Source organism: Euleptes europaea, chromosome 18, assembly GCF_029931775.1.
Source record: "Euleptes europaea isolate rEulEur1 chromosome 18, rEulEur1.hap1, whole genome shotgun sequence".
Classification (NCBI taxonomy): domain Eukaryota; kingdom Metazoa; phylum Chordata; class Lepidosauria; order Squamata; family Sphaerodactylidae; genus Euleptes; species Euleptes europaea.
Window position 1 is genome coordinate 40,947,736 of NC_079329.1, and position 24,012 is coordinate 40,971,747.

At 48.9% G+C, this 24,012-nt stretch overlaps 1 protein-coding gene across 1 annotated transcript in view; it reads right to left on the reverse strand.

The window, feature by feature from the left end:
• Positions 1-13,490, reverse strand: part of MARCHF10 (membrane associated ring-CH-type finger 10) — a 111,342-nt gene extending 97,852 nt beyond the window's left edge. Inside the window, exon 1 of the mRNA XM_056864733.1 lies at positions 13,475-13,490. The gene's annotated coding sequence lies outside the window, so the exon portion shown is untranslated. The remainder of the gene's footprint in view (positions 1-13,474) is intronic.
• Between the last annotated feature and the right edge of the window lie 10,522 nt (positions 13,491-24,012).

Below are 24,012 nucleotides of genomic sequence, written 5' to 3' on the forward strand. Positions count from 1 at the left end.
GCTGCTGTAAAAAAAGCAAATTCCATGCTGGCCATAATTAGATGAGAAATTGAGAATAAAACTGCTATCATACTGCCCTTGTACAAATCTACAGTGAGACCACATTTGGAATACTGTGTACAGTTCTGGACACCACACCTAAAAAAGGATATTATAGAGCTTGAGAAGGAGCAGAAAAGGGCAACCAAAATGATTAGGGGACTAGAGCAACTGCCCTATGAGGAGTGGTTAAAACGCTTAGGGCTGTTTAGCTTGGAAAGAAGGCGGCTAAGGGGAGACATGACAGAGGTCTATAAAATTATACATGGTCTGGAAAGAGTGGACAGGGAAAACTTTTTCTCCCTCTCCCATAATACTAGAACGCGGGGTCATCTGCTGAAGCTGAAGGGTGAGAGATTCAAAACAGATAAAAGGAAGTGTTTTTTCCCACAACACATAGTTAAATTGTGGAACTCCCTGCCCCAAAATGTGGTGATGGCTGCCAACTTGGAAGGCTTTAAGAGGGGAGTGGAAATGTTAGTAGAGGAAAGGGGTATTCATGGCTACTAGTTAAAATGGATACTAGTCATGATGCATACCTATTCTCTCCAGGATCAGAGAAGCATGCCTATTATCTTAGGTGCTGTGGAACACAGGCAGGATGGTGCTGCTGCAGTCATCTTGTTTGGGGGCTTCCTAGAGGCACCTGGTTGGCCACTGTGTGAACAGACTACTGGACTTGATGGGCCTTGGTCTGATCCAGAAGGGCTTTTCTTACGTTCTTATGACCTGGCAACCCCTAGGTCTTGGGCTCCAGATTGGGGGGGGGGCTTTAAAATGGGAAGTTAATGTTTTGCCCGGCAGTGTGGGGGCCTCCCATGGCCGAGTGTGGGCAGCCCACCTACAGCATGGTGGGGGGAGGGGGAAGCAGCTGGAGGAGGGGCCTCCAGAATAAGGGTCTCCAGGCACCAAGTAATCGTGTCTGCCCCTCCACCATGGTCTGGGTCAGGCCAAGCATGGTTGACAGATGGCCTCTGGAGGCGGTCACCTCAGCTGCCAGCATCTCCATCCAGTGGTCTGCCTGATTGGTGGTCTACTGACACTCTCACTGGGCCTCCAGCCACTTCCTCTGTATGGTGGCCCAGATAGAGAAGGTTGAAGGAATGGGTTGCGCAGGCCTGGGGCTGGGAGCTCGAGGGCAGCCCCCTCCCTCTCCTTGGTGGGTGGGGCAGGTCTGGCCCCAGGGCCTCAGTGCGTGGCTCCCTAAGGGCAGGGGGATCGGGGCTGTCAAGGGTGGCCTGTTGCCTCCAGTTTTCCCCCCAAAGAGGGGGGGTGACAGGTGGAGGCGACAGGTGAGATCGGGGGGGGGGGGGCGGGGCAGGCAGTGAGACCATGCCCAACAACTGCAGGACCTCCTTGATGCTCCATTGGTCCAAGGAATTGGAGATGCTGGATGACTGGAGCCTCGAAGGTCACGAACACAGGCGCCACACCTGCAGAGAGGAGTCCAATGAAGCAGGACCCTCCTTTCAATGGTCACCCTCCCTGGAGTGGCCTGCCTCTTACCAGGGTGCTGTGGCCCTGTTGGAGGTGGGTCAGGATCATGGACGACAAGGAGGGTGGTCTCCATCAGGTTCTCCCAGGACCCTCCCGGCCCCTCCTTGGGGCCACATGGAGGCCCCAACATAGACCCACTGCAGCTCTGTGCCATTCTCCCCTCGCAGGGATCCAGGTCGCTGGGGGGCATATCATGACTCAATAGGGCCTGGCTGTGGTGCCTGCTCAGGGAGTCGGAGCTGGCCTGGCTACCAGACGACAGCGGCGTGGCCTGGGGATCATCCTGGAAGTTGTACACTGCAAAAGAATGTGGGGTGGTGATCAGGCCAGCCCGGGGAGTCCTATGAGGGTCCCGCCCCTGCCCCCCCTCACCGGTCAGGACCTCCATGCCTTTGCCCGCGACTGAGACAGTGGGAGTGAGAGCCCTAAACACGCAGTCTGGCCCCTCCAGGCCTGTCGCGAGAGTGTGCTCAAAGGTAGCCCCTTATGCCATCAGATGCTGCACCCATTTTCTTGCCTGGCCATTCCATCACTTCTGGCACAAGGCTCCTGTCCAGGCTGTGTGGCCGAGGGTGAACACCCATTTGGCCGCATCCTCCCAAAACTGCTGGCATTGCACCTGTGTGGGCATGCGGCAATCCTGGTGGATGGCGATGGAGGCATTCTCAGTGACTATGCTGAAGAGCAGCACTTTCTCCATGTCAGTCCAGTTGGGCCTTCAGTATGGCTGCCTCCCAGATGGGGATGTCTCTGCCATGTTTTGGGGGTGGCTTGGGAGGGGGTGCGGCTGTGCAAGAAAGGCTGGGCGGGAGACAAGGCCTGCTCGCACTTCTTCATGACCTTGGCGCTGTGAAGCTGTGGCACGCGTGGGAGAAGGCACTGTACCGCCGCTATTGTCTGGTCCCTCAGTAGGGGTCTGGCCGTCTGAAAAGCAGAAGCCTGCCCACCAACTACCCGTCAGCTCTTTGCCATGGCTGGACGAGAGGATGGTGGTGGCCATCTGTTCCATACCAGACTGTGCATGGTCTTTCCCAGCCGACTCTTGCCCATTTGAGAGTGGTCCATCTGCTACCTGCTCTTTATTTGTGGGTGGCCTTTTGGCACTGTTGTCAGAGCTGGACCTGCTGGTATCGCAAACACATCAGCACTCTTCATCTGTCGGACAGTGACTGCCTTGACCGATTCCACCTGGACAGGGCCATCCAGATTATTTGTGAGGAGGTGGCTCCTGGTGGAGAGGGCAGGCGAGGCATTGAACGCTCGATGGTGCAATGGTCGAAGGGGCAGATCGGACAAGAATTGGCACTTATGAGGGGCAGCCCTCTCAGCCATGTCTTCACACCCTGGGGCATGGATCCTTCCCGCGCAACCCCATTGGCCCTGCACTACCGCAGGAAACACAGACAGCTAATTGGAACATGCCAGACCCAGAAGTGCAGCTGAGACCAGGTTTGAAGGACAGTGTACTGGTCGGGCAGGCTGGCAGGGCTGCTACTGCAGCACGGTGTAGAGGGAGTTAAGAACGGGCGTGGCAGGAGGTGAAGGAGGGAACCGAAGCCGAGGCTTCTGCAGCCTGAAGGCTGCACTGAGCAGTAGAGACAGTGGGGAATGCAAAGTCCATAAACAATCCAGAAGTCAGGCCAGGGGCTGGTACTTTATCAGAGGCTAGGCAGCAGGGGCGTCAAGTAGGCAGTCTGAGGTCAGGGTCACTGGCAAGTCAGTCCGTCATTATCCTAAGACAGTCCGGGGTTGAAGGCAGGCAAGAGAGTACTGGAGTGGAGCATCACTGAGGCCAGCGTTCAGTACGTTGCTTCCATGCCTAGTTCATTTCCTCTGTTTCTTAAATCTGGCAGGGCTATCAGAGCGAGGCTGGTCCTGCCATCAATCACTGTCAGTTTCCACAGCTGTGATCTCTCGCCAAGCCTGGAGTCTCGCGGACCTCCTCCTTTCACTCATTAGAGCTCTAAGTTTCTTCCTCCTGCGAGCTCCTGGGGAGAATTCCTCTCCTTCTAATAATCGACTTTCCGAGGGGGCCTGTAATTCCTTTGCCTGACTTGGCGTCGCCGCCTCCGTCGGCTCCTGTAATCCAACAGCTGGTTTACGAGACTTGTCGGCTGCATTCTCTGGAGAGACTGCTAATTGCTCCAGTTCTTCATCTGAGATCTCGGATTCAGGTGAGGCCATGACAGGCAGTAGCCACAGGACTGCTCCCAGTTGACCACCCGCACCTGTCTGTGGGTGGGCTTCGGTGCGACACAGGTGCATTCTATCACTGCCTGCCACCTGTCTAGTGCTGTCAACCAGGGGTGTGTGGGGCTTGCTGGAGTGTTTGGAGCTTGGCCGAGTTGCACCAATCGGCAGGAACTGAGCAGGTTCCTGGGACCCAGTTGGCTCACGTTGCCTTTGTGATTGGGGAACATCTGTCTGAACGGCCGCGCCTAGAAATTGCAGGGGGCCATGAACCCAAGCCGCAGCTTTCGCCCTTATGTTCAGATGAGTCCTCCCGCCGCCCTGCAATGTTCTGAGCTGAATGGTGGTGGGAGGAGAGGAGGTTCCGGACACCCCCCTTCCCCACCCACCATGAGGGATACAATGACAGCAGCCGATGTGGAGAAGACATTTATTAGGGGGCCTCCTGGGCCTTGACGGTTCCCTGGCCAGTTGGGGTGGCCATGACCAACTGGCATGGCGCTCTGCTGGAACGTCTTGCCACTTTTCATCTTCCGTCAAGGGTTGTTCAGGGAGATGCGACTGCCAGGCGTCAGTGTCGGGGCCATACCACGGCCCGGACTCACTGGAGGCCGGATGGGCTCTGCACAGCACAAAGTGGTTGCAAGGCCTCCTCACCGGCCGAGGCACCCCGGTTCTGGGGATGCACTGTCTGGGGGGAATCCCACCCTTGTGAACGACGTCACTGTCCACACAGCCAGCAGCCGCTCTTCCAGCATTTCCACCACTCCTGGTCCGGGGAGCTGCCGTTTCCCCCAAGACACCAGGCAAGTAGGCACTGAAGGCAGGTGTGGTAGGCGGGGCTGGTGAGAAAGGGTATCTTAAATGACCAAGAAAGGGTGAGAGCGTTGCCCTTCAAGGGTGGCGGCCGAACAATGGCACTGGCATGCGTGGAAAGGGGGAAACCAGGAGATTCCAGGACCGGAGACTCCTGGCCCACCAGGAGTGCCGAGCAAGCAGCATCCTCATCGTGGTCTGAGGGGCAGTGCCGCACCTTGGCTGGGCTGGAAGCACACAGGGCAAAGACCCCTGCAGCCCCCGAGGTCCTCAGTGGTGGGCGGGGTGGTCCCTGGTGAGAACTCCAGGAGGGTCATATGCCATCCACAGCTCCACCCACTGGCAAAGTCACCTCTTTGCGATCTCGCCCATGGCATCTGCAAATCACACAGAGAAATTAAAGGGCCAGTCAAGTCAGCGCAGGGCCTGTTGAGGGGTCCTCTCCTGAAGACAGAGTACAGTTGCCCCCGATTCAAGCGTTGGGGGTGGCGGCGGGTGAGGCTCCCATCACCATCAGCAGCATCCCCACCCCCACCAACGCACCAAGTCCCCCAGGGTGACTTGAGGGAGCCTCGCCCCACCTCCAATGTCAAGGGGAAGCCCCTTCATAGTTCACCTCGGGGAATGGGGAGAGGTGGAAAAATGGCAAAGTCCCCACCTTGGGGAGTGCCTCAGCAACATGCTGCACCATGCAAGACTTACCTGTCAGATGTGGATCTGGCTCAGAGTGCCACTTTTGAAGGAGTTTCCACCTAGCCAGGCCCCTCGCCCACGTCCACTTCCTGCCCACCACATCCACTTCCTTGCCACCAACCTAGTCAGATTCCACAGCCGCCAGGGCAAGGTGGACAAGGCGATTGCTGGCTGACTGGTCCGGTCGTGAGGGAATTCCTCAATGGGAATTCCTCAGCAGAAAGAGCTTTGGAATGGTCCTAGTGCTCAGAATGCCCCCGGGAACGCTTCTTTGGGGGACAGTGGCTGCCTCTGCACCTCTGTGGCGCTGGCGTGGAGCTTGCACCACCTCAACCATGCCGTCACAGGCTGACTCCCATTGCCGGCCTAGCTCCACATACTTCATTGCCCAGCTCTTTCTGGATGGTGCAAATCTCCCTAATGCTGGCATAAGCTCCCGCGCACCTCCTAAGCCCATTCGGCCCCCAGCCTCAGGAATGGGCTGTAACATAATCTTTCTATTAAAATCAGAAAAACAGTTCAATGCGAAATATAGCACATCTTGGTCAGGTATCTAGTAGTATTTTACAGCTTAGAGACATGGGATAAAACAAAACAACTAGTCTTTCAAGGGGAAAAAATCTAACTTTTAATAAAGAACAAAACACTAAATTATATACAAAAAGCACATTTTTTAGGCCTGGATCCTAATCTCCCTTTTTGTTTGTAGAAGGGAGGGGAGGGAAATTTGTTGCTGTTTTCCCTGTTGCACTGAAGTCCCCCCGCCATTTCAACCTCCATTATATTCCAAGGGGGTTCAATGACACCCCCCAAGTAGCACAATGGGGAGTGAAGAATGCAGTGGGAGGAAGGAGGGGACAAAGTTGCTATTTATGCATGAAAAAGCTGTTTTTCCTGCATAGACTCCAGATCGTATTCTTTGACACTTATCCAAGATGGTAATTTTATATGTTACAAGAAGTTACATATTGGATAATTCCAGGATTTAGATCAGTCATCGTGTTTGTGAATCAACGTGGCTGATCTCCTTTCTTCAGAGTAGGGGGGACAGAGGGTGATGCAAGGGGAGAGGATGCCACCACAGTGCCTATTGGCATGTGGAGTACCCCGGGGGCGATTCTCTCCTTGACATCTATATGCACCCCTTGCCCAGCTTGTCTGGAGTTTTGGGCTGGGATGTCACCAGTACACTGATGGGGGGCTGTCCAGATGCTGCCCCAGAACACCTGGCCAGGTGTCTGAAAGATATGGTAGGGTGGTTAAAGCAGAGTTGGCTGAAGCTAAATCCATTGAAGACGGAAATCCTGTGGCTGGGCTGGGGGGATGGGGGTGTGGGCTGCCAACTCTCAGCTCTTGGCGGGGGGCAACTAACAGCAGCCTGATGGATGCTGCTGTGAACAAAAGAGAGCTGAGTGGGAAGGCATGGCTTCTCCTCTCTGGGCATGGGTGGTCTGAGCTGTGACCCTGTGAGGAAGGGAGCTACAGTAACTCTAGAAGTTCCCAAATCTTGGCTCTGCGCAGGCACAAAGCCCATCAATGTGCGATGCGCAGAAACCACGAAGAAGGAGGTCACTGTTACTTTGCAATTTTACTTTCTATATAAGATTAGGAGCTTATTAACAGGTTTAGTTGACATCTCAGACAAGATGTGCCATCAAGATAAGTGAACAAGTTGAGGAACAAGAGAATGGGAAGTGGTGGGCAACACCGTGGCAGCAGCGCAATGCTTCAGCTGCAGGGTTTTTCTCCTGTCTCCTTCCTTCCTAGGTTCGCCAATGGGCCTGGGGAAAAACATCCTCCCTCTTTAACAGAGAGGCTTAATGCGTGGAAATGGCAGTTGAAGCTTTTCGTGGCATGGAGGTAAAGATCTTCACCTGGTCAGTAATATCCCTTTAAGCCTCCATTAAAAGGTCACAACATTTTTTCTCCAGGCAGTTCGCAACCCTATTCCTGCCTGCAGGTATCTGGGCCTGGCATGGGCAGAGGCATGACACCAACGGCAATGGCCAAGGTGCTCTTGGTCCTCGGGCTCTTAGCATGGTGTCAAGGCCGGCCATCACCTGTATATGGAAACATTTTATTTTCTTCATTTGTCTCCCCAATGGGAACCCAAAATGGCTTACATTGTTCTCTTCTCCTCCACTGTATCCTCACAGCAACCCTGTAAGGTAGATTAGACTGTGTGTATGTGACTGTCCCAATGTCACTAGGCAAACTTCTATGGTGTAGAGGGAATTCAAACCAGGGTATCCCACATTCTAGCCCAATACTCTACCTTGTGCACTCTAGCTTATATGCCAATCTTAACTAGTGTTAAATAACCGAGGAAAACTTAAACTACGCAACTGGATCTTTGATAGCATCTCAGGTCCTGACTCTAGGAAGCTATATACCACAATGCCTTAATTTCATGGCTTTAGATGCCCCCTTTTCTTTCTAAAGGAGCACATGTTCTGATTTTTAAGAAAGCTGGAACGTGTCCAGAGAAGGGCAACAAAGATGGTGAGGGGTCTGGAAACCAAGTCCTATGAGGAAAGGTAGAAGGAGGTATGTTTAGCCTGAAGAGGAGAAGACTGAGAGGTATGATATGATATATGACTATGATATATGATAACCATCTTCAAGTACTTGAAGGACTGACACATAGAGGAGGGTGCCAAGTTGATTTCTATTGCCCCAGAAGGTCAGACCAGAACCAACAGGCTGAAATTAAATCAAAAGAGTTCCCGTTTAGACATGAGGAAGAACTTTCCAACAGTTAGAGCAGTTCCTCAGTGGAACAGGCTTCCTTGGAAGGTGGTAAGTGCTCCTTCTCTGGAGGTTTTAAAGAAGAGGTTAGATGACCATCTGTCAGCAATGCTGATTCTATGACCTTAAGCGGATCATGAGAGGGAGGGCATCTTGGTCATCTTCTGGCATGGTGTGGGGAGTTTGAGTGGAAAACAGCCCCTTGTGATGCGTTTTACACCCAGAAGTGTCGCATCGCAACAGGCCTTTACCACTCAAACTGGAAGTTTAAGTGGAAACCGGCCCTTTGCAATGCAGCACTTTCGGATGTAAACTGGAAGTGATGTGTCACTTCTGTGTGCACAGGTTGCCCGCCGACCCTCAGCTGGTCAGCGGTCAGCCAGGTGGATTGGCGGGGGTTTGCCCGCCACCACCTGGCACTTGGCAACCCTACCTGGTGGTCCCTTTCAACTCTATGATTCTGTGATCTCATTTTGAATAATGCCTTGAACAAAGGAACAGACTGAGTGGAAATACATTTTAAGGCACATGTCTGGCCCCAATTAGAGAGTAAAGGAGAATATTGTGATTTTGTATTTTCTGTTTTTATAGCTTTCTCTTTTTTTGTGCTTTCCAACTAAAATGCCATGTAAATTCTGATTTTCCTTTTATGTTTTTGTACAATAGTCTGTGCCCAGGATTCTGTGACTAGCCTCAGTCTTCCTATATCATACCCTGGTCCAAAAATCAAATTTGCTTTGAAGGTTTTTCTGGTTATCTGAAGAATCAGATAAAGGTCTTCGGGACATCTGAATCTCCAGATGGTGGTAATTTATGGTTTCTACAGAAGTTGGAACCCTGGATAGATTAACAGAAGGTCCAGTATAGAAAGTTAAGGCGAAACTAAACTCTGCACATGTTCTGCAGTCCATTCTCCAGTCTCCAAACCCATGTGAAAGCAACACTCATCCACAGCTGCTAAATTTTAGCAAGAAAATTGAAGTTTTTATACACACACACACAATACACACACACACACACACACACACAAATAGCTGCAGTCCATTGCTAATCTTGGGCTCATTTAGCTTCTGTTTCCATCCATCGCTTTTTGTTATCTTCCCCACTTGGAAACTCTTCATTCTAAATATCCTTCCCCCCCCCCTTTTTGCTAGAAAAACTGGGATTAAGGGCATTGAACTGGCTAGACAAGCCTGTCAGAATAACAACCCAACTCAAAGATATTGGCTATTTCCACATGGGCTATTTGCCCCAGGTCCAATGCTATTGGGAATCACTCTGGTGCATTCCCGTACCTCCAAGGGTTCCCCTGGGTTTTCTCCAATCTTTCCCAAACCTCCTTGGCAGCAAAGTTTTCATAAAAATTGCAGCAAAACCTGGATGGTACCCTACGAGGGTGGGAAAGGTCAGATTCCCCCCCCCCCCCCACAAAGCAGCGACTTCCCCTGCCCATCCTCCCCTCAGCACTGGGCTTTTTTGTTGCTCCAACCAGGTGGGGGAGATAACCTATGGGACTTGTAGTCCAGTATCTGACCCTACGAGGCATGGGGCTGGCTGCCCTGGGGGCTGGCAGGTTGGCAGAATTGTCTAGAGGTAAAGCTTCCAGAGGTAGGGTCCTTCAACAGAGGCCCTCGGGATCTAGAGGCACCGGGGTGGGTGGGGGGTGTCTGGTGATGAGCCTTCCCAGTACAGAATAAAAGCAGTGCTGGCCCCCATCCTCTTTGCTGCGTTGTCTATGGTGGCCTTAATGCTGAAAACACTCACGCTCAGGATCACTGCAGCTGCTGTTGCCCTCTCATTGCAAGTGCTCTCCTGTGCAGAAATTATCCTCGGGAGGCAGACTTGCCCCACTATGTACAGCAGAAGGAAAGGGAGGAGGGAAGAGGAAAGGGAAATGGAGAGGGGAGGGAGAAGCATGGGAAAGAACAGAAGATCATAAGAAAGAAGGTGGAGAGGAAGTCAGGAATCAGCTGGACTGTATGGTTCTAAAGTCCAAACATTCTGTTTCCCTGGAATTTTCAATGACTTAACAGTATTATAAGAACTGTGACGTGTCACTAGTTGGAATAGCTCTACCATCCGATGCTGCTTAAGATTTACTAAATTTAACAGCAAATAATTCTAGATGCATACAGCCAAGGGTGGACTTGGGGTTGTCAGGTCCCCCCCTCCCCCGAAACTAGTGGGGGATGGGGCATTGGTGGGGACTTACTAACTCTGGCCAGCTGGACGGCGCCGGGGGTGTGTGTTCAAAGCGGGGGATCCCCTGCCCCCAGCAGGGGTCTAGCAACCCTTGGTGGACTGGCCATTTAACTTAGAAGGAAATTTCCCTGTGGCCACTGCCCTGGAGAGCTGCTGGGGGCAGGAGCAAGCAGAGGCCAGGCCAGCAGCTCTGCCCATGCTCAGGAGCATGGCTTAGACCCCTCATCAGCACTGTCGTCATCTCACTAATTGCCTCCTCCTGCACCGCTCCCCGTTTGCGAGACGATGCAACAGGTGAGCCCGTTGTCCGCCACGCTAAGCTGGGTGGCTCTGGAGTGCTGGCTTGTAGTGCAGCAGGGGCTTCTCTGTTTGGCTTGCTCCAGGGCCAATTTTTTTTAAAATATATTTTTTATTAAATTTTATAGGGTACAGAAATAAAAAAGGGAAGTAGGGAAAAAGGGAGAGGATTAAGTTTCTGTGTCCAAGTTGTTTTTTTTTAAATATTTTATTAAGTTTTTCAAAAATACTTAATATTTTTCCAGGGGCAGCCCCACGATTATGGAACAACTTCCCCAGGGAAGTGTCATTGGCCTCCTAACTTTCAACCTTTAGGAGGCAGCTGAAGACGATTCTATTCACATTGGCATTCCATTATTTTTAGTTCTTTTGCCTACCAGCGTTTTTAAATTATCGATTTTAAATTAGTTGTTTTATGTACTTTACTGTGTTTTTTTTAAACGACAAGGGAAATAGGATAGAGCAGGTAAAGCACTTTACGTACCTAGGAGTTTGTTTCCAATATAATTTAAAATGGACTAAGCAGCAAAAACAGGCTACAAACCAGGCCAAACGAAAATTGGCAGCCGTTTCCCCTTTTTTAATACTAAAGGCAGCCAGTTTGTACCAGCTGCTATATGGGTTTATAAATCCAAAGTGCTTTCTCAGTTATTTTATGGGATCCCAATCTGGATAAGCTCCACTAACTACAGTCTAGAGCAAATCCAACCTTTTTTTCCACGCCGCCTGTTAGGAATTCCAAACTGCGTAGCATGTGCAACACTGTGCCTCGAATCAGGGCTAAATTCTCTGGTTACAAGCAGTTGGCTTATGACAATCAAATTTTGGCTCTGCATATTCTTCAGATGCAGCCTGGTATGGTTAATGTTAACCGACTATTACCAATCACAATGGTCCAAACAGATCACTCTCAAACTCAAAGCAATGGGAGTCTCATTAGATTCTCTCTTCACGTCTGACAAACAGCAAGCCTATAGGCTATTGAAACAAAGAATACTAGACATAGAGGCAACCCACATTCTCATTAGCTCACAGGGTCTGCTCCCTGCTGGAACTGGGTATTTACCCTACTTTCAGAGCTTTACCAACTTATTTTTCTTGCTTAACATCTCCACAACTTCGTCGGGTTTTTATGTTAGCTCACCTGAACATCCTCCCGACTGAAATTCTTCGGGGGGGGGGGGGGATTTAAGAACATCCTCCTGGCTGATCAGCACCCCTGTATTACAGAGGAGGTAGCAGAGTTTCTTTTAGCCGCTATGAGGATTCGAGGAACCAAGTGTAAACCTATTTGATTGTTGTTATGATTGATTTATTTCATTATCATATAAACTGTATTTTATCTGGATACTATTTTTAATGATTGCAACTGTAATTCCTATGCCATTAAAGGTTTATACTGTGCCATTAAAGGTTATACACATACTGTGTTTTATATATTGTAAGCTGCCTTGAGTTCCTGTAAAGTTGAAAGGCAGTTAATTAATGTTTTAAATAAATAAATAAAAATAAATAATAGAGGTCACAGCAACTAAGATTGCTCAGCAACAACGCCGACCTAAATTTTGTGGTACAGAAATTCTAATACAGCATGTGGAAATTGTGCTCTGAGTGTTAAGAAAAGTACTAGATAAATCACACAAATATTATTATTATTACGAAGAATATTTATATATTAAGACTATTTGCATGAATTATTTTGAGAGTAAGGATGGTACATTCTATGTGGAGCTAGTTGGGGGTTATGGCGGTTCAATTAAATATGGGCTTTTGGCTCATAATTTATTCGGTGGTTGTATCAGCAAGGCATGTGCTCAGTTTGCCATTCGTTCCCCAAACTTCACAGGAATAACCTGAAGGTGCACAGAAGCACCTCTATGCTGTGTGGGGAAGGTGGATGCCCCACTCCAAACTAGCAACCAAGCTGGAGGAAACAGCCCACGTGTTAGCAACAATGGTTAACTGCAGATGCTCCTTTAAGCAGGTAGGAGAAAATTAACACAAGAAAAACCGGAATCTAGCAAAAGTTGACCACAGCCTGCTCTAAGAGAGGATTGTTTCTCAATTTTGACGCAGGTGAGCAGTCCTGAATGAAGGCAATAAAGGTTTAAGCTTTCCAAAAGCGTAGGAAAGACAGACAAGATTGCCGCCTTCGCAGATGGTCTTCTCCTCTTGCAGCTTGTGCTCCAGTCAATGCAGTCGTCCACCCACGACAAGCAGCCCGGCTGGAGGGCGCGGGTGGGCGCTCGAGCACTCATCAGTTCGGGGAAGGGTGGGCAGAAGGTGTTGGAGGGCAGCCCCCTCCCTGCCGCTTCCCTCGAGAAGGGGGCTTGGGCATGGAAGAAGGCAAAGCAGGGCCCTCCCTCCCCTGAGAGTCTCTGGGTGGCCGCTAGTGGGGTTGCCAACTCTGGCTTGTGAAAGTCCTGGAGATTTGAGGCCAGCACCTGCGCAGAGCAGAGTCTGGGGAGAGGAGGGAGCGCAGCTGGGATAGTGGGGCAACCCTAGAGCTTCCCTGACTCCTAGACCCGTGGTCCCCAAAGTGGGCGGTGCCACCCCCTGGGGGGCAGTGGGATTACCTGGGGGGGCACTAAGAGGGAAGGGGGCAGCGGGGGGGGGCACTACAGGTGGGGCAAGGGGCGCTGGGATACCAAGGGGGCGGCGGCGGCCCCAAACGTTTGGGAACCGCTGGCCTAGACTCTGGTGGCCCTTTTCTCCGGGCAGAGGGCCCTGGCCTCGGCGGCCTGCGGGTCAGCTGCCATTCCGGGAGGTCTCCAGCCCCCGCTCCCCCCCCCACGCACACACACCTGGAGGGGGGCCGCCCTCGCACCCAGGGTCCGCCCCCCCCGCGCGTCCTGGCCCCTGAGAGACAATCAGGGCCGCGTTTCTGCCCCCTCCCCCCCCAGCAGACCCCGGGGAGGCGTCGGAGCTCCCCCTCCTTTCATTTTGGGGTGGGGGGCCAGGACCGCCCCCCGCCCCCCGCCCGCCAGCTCACCTGGCCGGGCGCCCCGCCTCCCTCCGGCGCGCTCCCGCTCGCTTCCCCCCCCCCGAAGCCGCGTCCGCCCGTCTCCATGGCGACTGCGGGAGCGCGGGGGGGGGACGGGCGCGGCGAGGAGGGAGGGAGGGAGGGAGGGAGGGAGGAAGGAGGCGCCGCCCCCGCCCCAGGCGAGAGGGAGGGAGGGCCCGGGGGAGGGCGAGGGGGAGGGGCGCGCGTCCGCCCTTCGCGCCCCCTGGACGGGCGATGGACGGAGGGGTCGCCGCGGCCCCCCCACCCGCAAGGCGGCGGCTGAGGGGGGGGGGGCGGGCGGGCTGGCTGTCTGGCTGCCGGGGGTCGGCCTGTAAACCCCAGGAACCCGCCTCAGACACGCGTCCCGCCACCGAGCGCGACATTTCCTGCCGGCCGGTTTCCTTCCTCATGGGCGGGGGGGGGAGGGGCTGGTGCGTTTCGCTCGTTGATTCCGTCCGTTGTTTTAAACTCTGTCTGTATTGAGCGTATAACTGTTGTCATTTTTCACATATTACAAGGTTTTCTGACGCGGGGGAAATTTCAGTGGTGGTGGACGGTGGAGGAGGACGGGGGGGGGTTCGACAGCTGCTTATTATAGGATGCCGGAAGTCCTACAGAAGAGGGGTGGGGAGGAAAAAAGGGAGAAGAGAGAAGAAGAAAATGCTGGCTAACAGGTCAAGGGCCCTTTGGTCCAAATGCTCGACACTTCTGCCATGATGTGTTACACTGTTGTTTTCTGTCCAGCAGCCTTTTTCCAGCTGGCCAGGGGTGTTGGAAAGGAAAGGGGGAGAGGTGTGTGATTCCAAGGGGATTTAAGCATAGGTTTCTGTGAAGGCTGCCCATTTGGCGTGATAAAGCTCCCGTTTGGTGGTTGTTTTTACTATTGCAAGTTTGCAAATAGAAAGGGAGGATATGTTTCCCCCCCCCCAAATAATACACTTTACTTTGTTTACTATCTCTTCAATCTATATGCAGAACATATCATTAGGGAAGCTGGATTAGATTTAGATGAAGGTGGAGTGAAAATTGGAGGGAGGAACATTAACAATTTGAGATATGTCAATGTTACTACATTACTGGCAGAAAAAAGCAGTCTTGATACGACTACTGCTGAAAGTTAAAAGACAAACTGCCAAAGCAGGACTACAGCTGAACATCAAAAGTAATGACTACAGGAAACTTACACGACTTTAAGGTTGACAATGAGGAAATTGAAATTGTTCAAGACTTTCTAGTCCTTGGCTCCATCATCAACCAAAAGGGAGACTGCAGCCAAGAAACCAGAAAGAAGCTGAGACTGGGAAGGTCAGCCATGTGTGGTGAGAATTTCTTATTAAACATATTAATTTGGCTTAAGAAGAACCACTTTTCATGCCTTAATATATTATAACCTGTAGTTTAAAAGCCACATGAAGCTAGCTGACCCCAGCTTTTCCACTAGGCTCTGACCTTAGAGGGTAACGGAAATTTCATTTAGGAGTTGATTAACTAAAAGCACATTGTGTGTGTGTGTGTGTAAAGTGCCGTCAAGTCGCAGCCGACTTATGGCAACCCCTTTTTTGGGGGGGGGGGGTTTCAAGGCAAGAGACTAACAGAGGTGGTTTGCCAGTGCCTTCCTCTGCACAGCAACCCTGGTATTCCTTGGTGGTCTCCCATCCAAATACTAACCAGGACCGACCCTGCTTAGCTTCTGAGATCTGAGGAGATCAGGCTAGCCTGGGCCATCCAGGTCAGGGCAAAAGCACATTAGGTGCCTGAAATTATGTTCAAGGATAGGAAGGTCATAAGACCAGCAAAAAATTATCTGCATAGAGGGGGAATTTGTTTATCTACACAGGCCGACGAACAAACAGTGTCAGAGACTCTGAAACTGAGTAATTGTTTGAGAACAGGATATTTCCAAACAAAACTAGCCATGATTTGTGAAAACTCATCTCCTAAAAGAATTTGAAAGGAGGTGGCCGTTTGACACCCTCTCTCACAGATGCCAGCCCGTCGTCCTTCCACGGAGAGACCACAGACCCATTGAGTGGTTGCCATCTCTGTCTCTCTCTTTGGAAGTGACCCAGAGGCCTCTGTAACTGTTTGTCTGTATGTCAACTTGTGTGTGGGTATGTTAATTTCTGTCTTATATATTAAGTCAAGTATTTGCTTCTTTCTTTGCCTTATATTTCTCTTGTAAGTTTAATAAACTGGATGGTTCACTGTTATACGTTTTGGTGTATTGTTTAAAGAGTATCTGTGTAAAAGGTCTGTTTTTCCTATCACATTCTCTGGCCTTCGCTTTTGGTGAGTAAAGCAGGCAGGGAAACTCCAATTACTAGAACCCAGAAGGGGGAATTGAAAATTCTCCCGTCACCATGAAGGAGCTAGAAAAGATCCTTAAGTGTAAGGATGTGTCACTGACCACCAAGATCAGGTTAATTAATGCCATCATATTCCCTATTACTATGTATGGGTGTGAGAGCTGGACATTGAAGAAAGCTGACAGGAAGAAAGTAGATTCCTTTGAAACGTGGTGCTGGAGGAGAGTGTTACAGGTACCGTGGACTGCCCAAAAAACAAATCAGTGGGTTATAGATCAAATCAAGCCTGAACTGACCCTAGAAGCTAAAATGACTAAACTGAGGCTATCGTGTTTTGGTCACATTATGAGAAGGCAAGAGTCACTAGAAAAGACAGTCATGCTAGGAAAAGTTGAGGGCAGCAGGAAAAGAGGAAGACCCAACAAGAGATGGATGGACTCAATAAAGGAAGCCACAGCCCTCAATTTGCAAGATCTGAGCAAGGCTGTCAAAGACAGGACATTTTGGAGGACACTGATTCATAGATAGGGTGGCCATGAGTCGGAAGCGACTTGTTGGCACTTAACACACACACACTTTGTTTACTACAGAAGTTGTTTTCTATTTTCAACTGAGGGAGCACTTTTCAGTTCTCTCTGTTCGCAATATTGAATGTATTGATAATTTTTGTTTGTAACGGTAACAAAGACACACATTTATAATTTAAATTTGCATCAATATGATGAGTAATAAAAAAAATTGTGGTAACTAAATTATAAATTATGGATTCTATGTTTAAGCATTAAAATAAGTTTAGACTTGATAAGATAGTAATTACTTAGTAATTATTTCAGTTTTTCTCAAAGTTTCTATTCTAAGAGTCCCAGGGGAAAACAAACATTCCCCCCCCCCCCGGCCAAGCTTCAAGTTTGCCAAGAATTTTATTTCTCTGATTTCTCTGTAGACTTGTGAAAAATAAGAATTAGTTGTTAGGGACCGTTGTCTCATTAAAGGGGAGTGTGGGCTGAGTGTTGTTGCAGTAGCAATGATGTCCCTCCTTTTTTCTTGCTGAGTTTGCAAGTTGAATGAGAGATTACACACCTCTTGCTTAGATCATCCTTTGTCTTGGACGGTTAGTTGGAACAATTATAGAAAAAGGTTTGATTACTTGCTTTTTACAAGTTGTGATTGGCCTTCTTATCTTGGTATATCAGATGATCTCATATGCACTTAACTGATTGGCTATTTTCACCTGTGTTGCTTATCTCTTATTTAAAGTAACCAATCAAATATTTAGAAATAGTTACATGACTGTGAGAAATCAAACTTAGAGAAAGATAAGGCTGATTTTCCCCCCCTGTAAATAAGCACTCCTGTGAAAGGCAAATCAGATTTCCTTGGCTGGAAGTCTCAGAAAGCATAGGTTTAAGAGGAAGTGAGATGTTGGGTACTTTGGGGCTTTTTTGATAATCCCTGAAAGCAGAGACAGAAAGCTGAAACCTGATTTGTTTTAAACAGCTATCATCAGTTATAACATGAATAAGCAATGCTAGGTACTCTGATATTGTTGGCATGCGTTTCCACAGTTTCTGTGGGGTTAGTTCTTTCTGTGATGTTAGATCTTTATATTATTCTATCTTGTTTAATAAAAATAATATTTTCTTAGTTTAATAAAGGATTATACATGTGTCTTGTTTAGTTGCTGATAACTCAAAATGAGGAGGAAAACAGACTTCTGTCCAAAAAATTAGTTTTGTATTATCAAGAGTTAGAGGCAGAGGAGGTTCTCTAATGTTATAATCCCTAGGGAACTTTGTGGCTGATCAGTGTTTCACAGGAAAAGCCTTGAAAGTTATTCAGTGCAAAGTCTAACAGGGTGCGGGGGATATTCCCACACTACAGTGTGACCTGATTTGGGTCAGGGAGTCATTGTAATTCACATTACAAATAGCATCTTAGAACTGGTTTGGTTTCTGCTTGTGAGCATGTTCGGGTGGAGGGGGAGCTTTGGGCTTCCTTCCCATGCCATTTTTGCAAGCCATTTTTGCAAGCTGAAATGGCTGTGAGGGAGCTGCTTGCCCCCACTATGGGGCTCCACGTGTACTGACTGCGACTCATGGACCCCCATAGCAGGGCAAACAGGCCCCCTTTGGCGATTTCGGCTTGGGGAAAAGGTATGGGAGGGAAGGCTGAAGCCTTTCTTGTGCAGCCCTGCAGTGCTGAGAAACAATAGTTCCTGGGATATTATTGCCATTAACGCATGGCCGTTTAATCTGGAAATCTCCCTGGCATGGAGCGATTTAACTCTGTAAACACGCATGGCCTGCATGTTCGGCCCGGCCCATCCCAGAGCTTCCCCAAGTTGGCAGGTTCCTCTGTTATTGTGACTTTTAAGCAAGCCCCACTACAAATGGGAGAGTTTGCCAGAGCGCAAGATTACGAGTCAACTCCCCATCTCTCCCCCTCCAACCGGTGCTGGCTTCCCCTCACCTCTCCCAGGAAGGAGGCTCCCATCCTGCCATCTCCATTGCGGTGGAGGTCTGCAGAGACATGCTGACGCCCCCCCGCCTCCCTGCTGCCGGCTTCCTCTCACCTCAGTTGGGATGGCACGGTGGAGGCCGTCCCAACAGTAGGACGCTGTGGTGGAGGCACACAAAGCCATGCCGCCGCCCCCACCCGCTCTCCATCGCAGGCTCTCCCTCGCCTCCATTTGGGACGGTGTGGTGGAGGTCGTCCCAACAATGGGATGGCACGGTGGAGGTGTGCGGAGCAATGCCGTCTGCCTCCACCTGCCACTGGAACCCCACGCCTCTCTCCCTCCCCGGCAGCACGCCTGTTGGTCCATGCATTCAATTTTTTGAATGTGCAATCCAAAAGGGCGCTACAGAGGAGGGACAAACCCTCCCTAAAGTAGACCATGCGTTAATGGCCTGTATGTACAGTGAGTTAAACTGGGTGATCTCTGACCCATAACCATTAGTTGACCCATGCGATCCTAAGAATACTTTCCTGGAAGTAAACCCTGGTGCAGGGAGTAGCTCTCAACCGGTGAGCCGAGGACCCTTGGGTGACCATGGAGTTCCTGTAAGGGGTCTGAGAATCCATCCAGCTTGAGCAGGTTTCTACCTCCCTAACTGTGCCTTTCCTACCAGGCTTGCCTCCATGGCAGCCATGCCCTCCCCCTACTTGGTGTCAGTCTGGCTGCTGGCTGGGCATTCTCCTCCTCCAACTCAAACATCAGGCCAACCTCAGTCAGAGGCCCCCAAGCGTGCACCGGCCCAGTCAGGGCAGCTTGCCTGCTTTTGAGGAGAACTGCTCCTCGAGAGAGGCTTGGGTGGTACATAGTGGCTCCCAAAGTCCACCCCTCCCGTCTTTGGTGACAGCTGGAAATGCCTGCACCTTGAATGGAGGCAGTGGCTGCAGCCTTTAAGGAGCTGTACGTTGGCTGGTGGCTTCCTTGTGGGCCCATCAGTTGGCTTCCCTGGCCCCTCCCATGTGTCAGAGCCAGAATGGATCTGGGAAGGCCCAGAATGAATCAGGTAGCAAACAGAGGCCAGAAGCTTCACCAGGATGCAGCGTGTCCCTCCCAACCACCCCAGGGTAACCCAGGAGGTGTGGGGCAGGAGGGGTCACCCCCAGATGCTTCATGCCTCTGAGGTGGCCTGTGACTCAAACAAGCTTATGCTGGAATAAATTTTGCTACTCGTTAAGATGCCACTGGATTTCTCATTCATTTTGCCACCTAAATTAGTAATTACTGTGAAGTAAGTTAGGTTGAGAGTGTGTGACCTGGCAAACTTCCATGGCAGACTAAAGTTTTGAACCTAGATCGGTCAGGTCCTAGTCCAACCCTCCACCAATCTGTAAGCCAGTAAGGAACCGGAACTTTACCAGGAAAAAAACGTCGTCTCGGCTTGAGTCCCAGCTGTCCCTGGAGTGGGGCAACTGGGAAGTGAGAGGACGTGAGGAGAGAGAAGCGAGTTTCTGCTGGCAGAGGAGGACACGTGCAGCATCCTCCAGCGTTGCCCAAGCCCAGCGGCAGGTGGGTTCACATGTACAACAATTATTAATTAGACCAGCATAACCATTTGTCCTCATTAACGTCACAGTTAATATCATCACTTTTCACTCTGTGTGTCGTATACTTTATGGCTCCTTATCTTTGATCTTTTTTGAAAAAAATTAATATTAAAAAATCTGCATAGTGAACATGCACCTGAAGAACAAATCTGCAAAATTATTAACTTCCCAGCATACTATATAAACCATAACTCTACTGATGATAAATAGTGATGCTAACCTGGTTAACAGCTATCATGGATGGGAAGTCACAGCGTTTCTTCAGGAGGTGATACAATAGTGAGATGAAAAGCCTATATTCTGGTTGAGCCTAAGCCAATGGGAAATGGGGATCAATAATGAAATCTTGTTACCATAACCAGATTCTGTCTTGTCTTGTCTTGTCTTATTTTGAACTCGCAGACCTCTTTGGAAGGATGGTGAATCTCAGATTGGAAACCATTGAAAAGTGAGTGTTGAAGGCAATGTAACTCACCTTATAAGGGACCTTTGACTTCTGATTCATTATAGGTGCAACTAGCTCCCCCAACAGTGCATTCTGTAGAATGATACAAGCGTAGGAGCCTGGGCAGACCATCCCACTAGGTGGAGCCAGAGCAAAGAATGCAGGTGTATGAGCAGTTGCCAGTCTTGCCCATTTGAAAATGGTGCAGCTAGATGTGGGTGCTATTGGCACACAACATTGCTGTGCCAGTGCTTCACTGTGTTGGCTTGGGCATAGTTTGGCTGCTGAGGAGGTATACCGATGCCACTGACATAATGAGCGAAGCTGGACAATTCTGGCCTAGTGCTCCTCCTCACTAGGTGCACCACACCTGGGTTAGCACAAAGGGAAGGCTGGTGAAACTTTGATCATGCTGCTCCATGCTGGCCACATTGCGCCCTGGCTGATAGAGGTAGAAGAAGAAGAAGAGTTGGTTTTTATGTGCCAACTTTCTCTGCCACTCAAGGAAGAATCAAACCGGCTTACAATCACCTTCCCCTCCCAACAACAGACACCCTGTGAGGTAGGTGGGGGTGAGTGTGTGTGACTAGGCCAAGGTCACCCTGCTGGCTTAATATGTAGGAGTGGGGAAACCAACCCGGTTCACCAGATTAGCATCCACGACTCATGTGGAGGAGTGGGGAATCAAATGAGGTTCTGCAGATCAGAGTCCACTGCTCTTAACCACTACACTACGCTGGCTCTCCAGGCCTCCTGTGTGCTGGCCTGTGGGGTACTGGGGTAGGCGAGAAAGAATACCACTGGGCTTGGGCAATGCTGGGTGCTGCTGTACCCGTGGTCGTCTTTGCTGGTGTGGGCTCTTTTCTCCCTATCTCAGCAGCCCCTCATTTATCTTTTCTAATACCTGAGGAACATATTTTTTCATTCAGTGTTTGACTTCCAAAACTGGTTTACAACCAGGAAAGTTGCACATATGACAGACAAGGTAGGACTCTGTAGGTTTTTTGTTTTGTTTTAGTGTATGCTCAATGTACAAACCTTTGGAATCTAGTTTAAGTTTTGTTGTGCAATTTTGTGGAGTCTATGGTCCAATTTTTTTACTGAGCTGTTAATAAATATGATAAGGCAGGTTTGATTGAAAGCCATCTTGGATTACTGAAAATGACAGATCTAGCATTTTCATCATTCAATACAGCTACAAAATTACTTTGATCACATATGGCTCTGGTAATTTTCATTGCTGTATTCACCAAATATGTAATGTGTCCAATCATAAGGCCGTTTAAATGTACTTTGAATGTAATGAGGAGCATTTTCCCATCAATGGTGGAAATTAAGTAAATTTTCAAAGAAGTTTTTGAAAAACTGTTCCTTTGCCTGATTTGGTGCATAAATATTTGCAGTCGTGTATTTCCTGCCATTAGCCCCTTGAGTTAATAAAATCAAGTATCTACCCTTCTTGTCTTTTAAAGCAGGGGTGGGGAACCTTTTTTTCTGCCAAGGGCCATTCATTTGCAGGCCATACAAAATTATCAACTTAAAAATTAGCCGATCAAGCCCCAAGCAGGCAGCTGCCCCAGATGACCCCCTCCCCCGGCACAGGCAAGCAGGCAGGCATCCAACCAGTGGCATACTCGCCCACCTGGTGGCACAGGATTGTCTGTTGCAGGGATGAAATGAGGACACACTGGCTAAGAACTCCCCACCCCCCCGGGCATTCTGGCTCTGCCTCCTTTAACCCCTCCATTGTCGCCACTTCCACCCTTCTTGTAGTACAGAGGGAATACGTTTCTCCATGGCCTGGGTGGGAAAGGGTTAACACAGTTTCTTGGGCGGTCCTAGCAGCTCCATAGCTAATGACTATTCTGCAAGGGGGAAAAAGGTTCCCTTTCTTGGCAAAACAAACGTCTGCCTTGAATAGAGGCTATTCCTGTCCGTGGGAGGGGGCGGATCACCAGTCTTAGATCCTTCTGAGCTAGAGATCTGCCAGGACCCATGAAGGGCCAGATTAAATGATTTCGCGGGCCTTAAATGGCCCCCAGGCCTGACGTTCCCCACCCCTGTTATAAAGAGTCTATTATTGTAAGTTTGCAATAGGGTGCCTAATTTGTTGCATTGTAAAAAAAATTCATGAGAGTCCTTAATGTGAGTTTCTTGAAGGGAAACCAGGTCCAAAGTAGTTTTCATAAGTTTATGGAATATTTTCTTTCTTTTAGCTGGGGAGTTTAGTCTGTTAACGTTAATCAAAATAATTAAATTCTCCATTTTACTCTAGTACTGTGGCTTCGTCCAACTTAAAGTCCTCTTCTTCTTCTGGAAAGATTCCCTCTAATGCTGGTATCTCAGCTTGTGCCCTTTCCTCTTGATTTATAGCCAACAATGTTTCCAGGGAGACAAGCGCTTTGAATGCACCCATTAGTTCTTTTACTTGTACTCGTTCGTGACTTGGTGTTTGAGGATCCACCTGAGTTAGACAAAGAACCACTTCCTTGAGTTCCTGCCTCTGCTGACATTTTCTTAGCAATGATTCTTCCACTCTCGACTTGTCTTCAGGGATATTCTGGTCTTCTCCAGGTCTACTTTGATGGTATGAGTAACTGTAAAGCAGTTCTTCTATAAGTTGGTCAGCCTCTTCCTTGCTCCTAACTGTTTTTCTGCCATTTGGTAAGGAGATGTTAAGATTGTAAGGGGCAATCCAGCGAAATCTTATATTCTTCTTGTGTAGAGTAGCTCTCAGTTCATTGAATTGCTTCCTCTTTTGAATAACACTGGGTGGTAAATTGGGAAAACCAGAACTTCCTCTTCCGTTATGGGTTAAATGCTTTTTCCACCGGGCACATAAGATCTCGTCTCTTGCTCTCTGATGTGAAAATTTTACCAAAATGTCCCTAGGAGTTTGATGTCTTCTTGTGTAGGCTGAGTTGACCCTGAATATTTTTTCAATCTGGAGGAATTCTTCTCAGAAACTGTATGTCTTTTGTAGTAGTTGTTGAAGTTCAAATTCCAAATCCGTCGTCCCGAAACTCCCCGAGGCCTCTGAATTTAAGATTAGTCTCTCGATTAATAATCTTATGAAGATCGAAGCGTTCTTCCGTTTCTTTGTGTTTTTCTTGTGAAGTCTCAGAGTTTTAGTCTGTTGTTCAAGTTTTTCTTCAAATTTCTGTTGCCTTTGTTTTTGTTTTTTTTTATATAAATTTTATTGGGTTTTATGATAGAAATTTTCCATTGCATTAAACAACATCTATAACAATATCGAATTTCAATTCTAACCTAAAGTTGTTATAATTCCATATCATATAATAAAAAAGAGAAAAGAAAAAAGAAAAAAAGAAATGGAAAATTTTTTGACTTCCCCATCACCTCTATCTGCCTCTTAATAAAAAGTTCCTCCCGTCATAGGTAATCTAATCTTGATAAAATATCAATACCATATATAAAAAACCATAATCTGTTAGTAAATATAATTATGCTTATTCAATATAAAAAAAATCAAAAATAATCCTCTGGATCAGATTAGAAAATATTCTTCCATTCTTCCCAATTTTAACTCATATTCACAATAATGCATCCACGCCCCCCATTCCCCCAAAAACCGAACGTCATTTTCTTCATTTAGAATAGCTGTGAGTTTTGCCATTTCTGCCACTTCAAACATTTTAACAATCCAGTCTTTTTTCTCTGGAGTTTCTAGCCCTTTCCATTTCGCTGCATAAAGC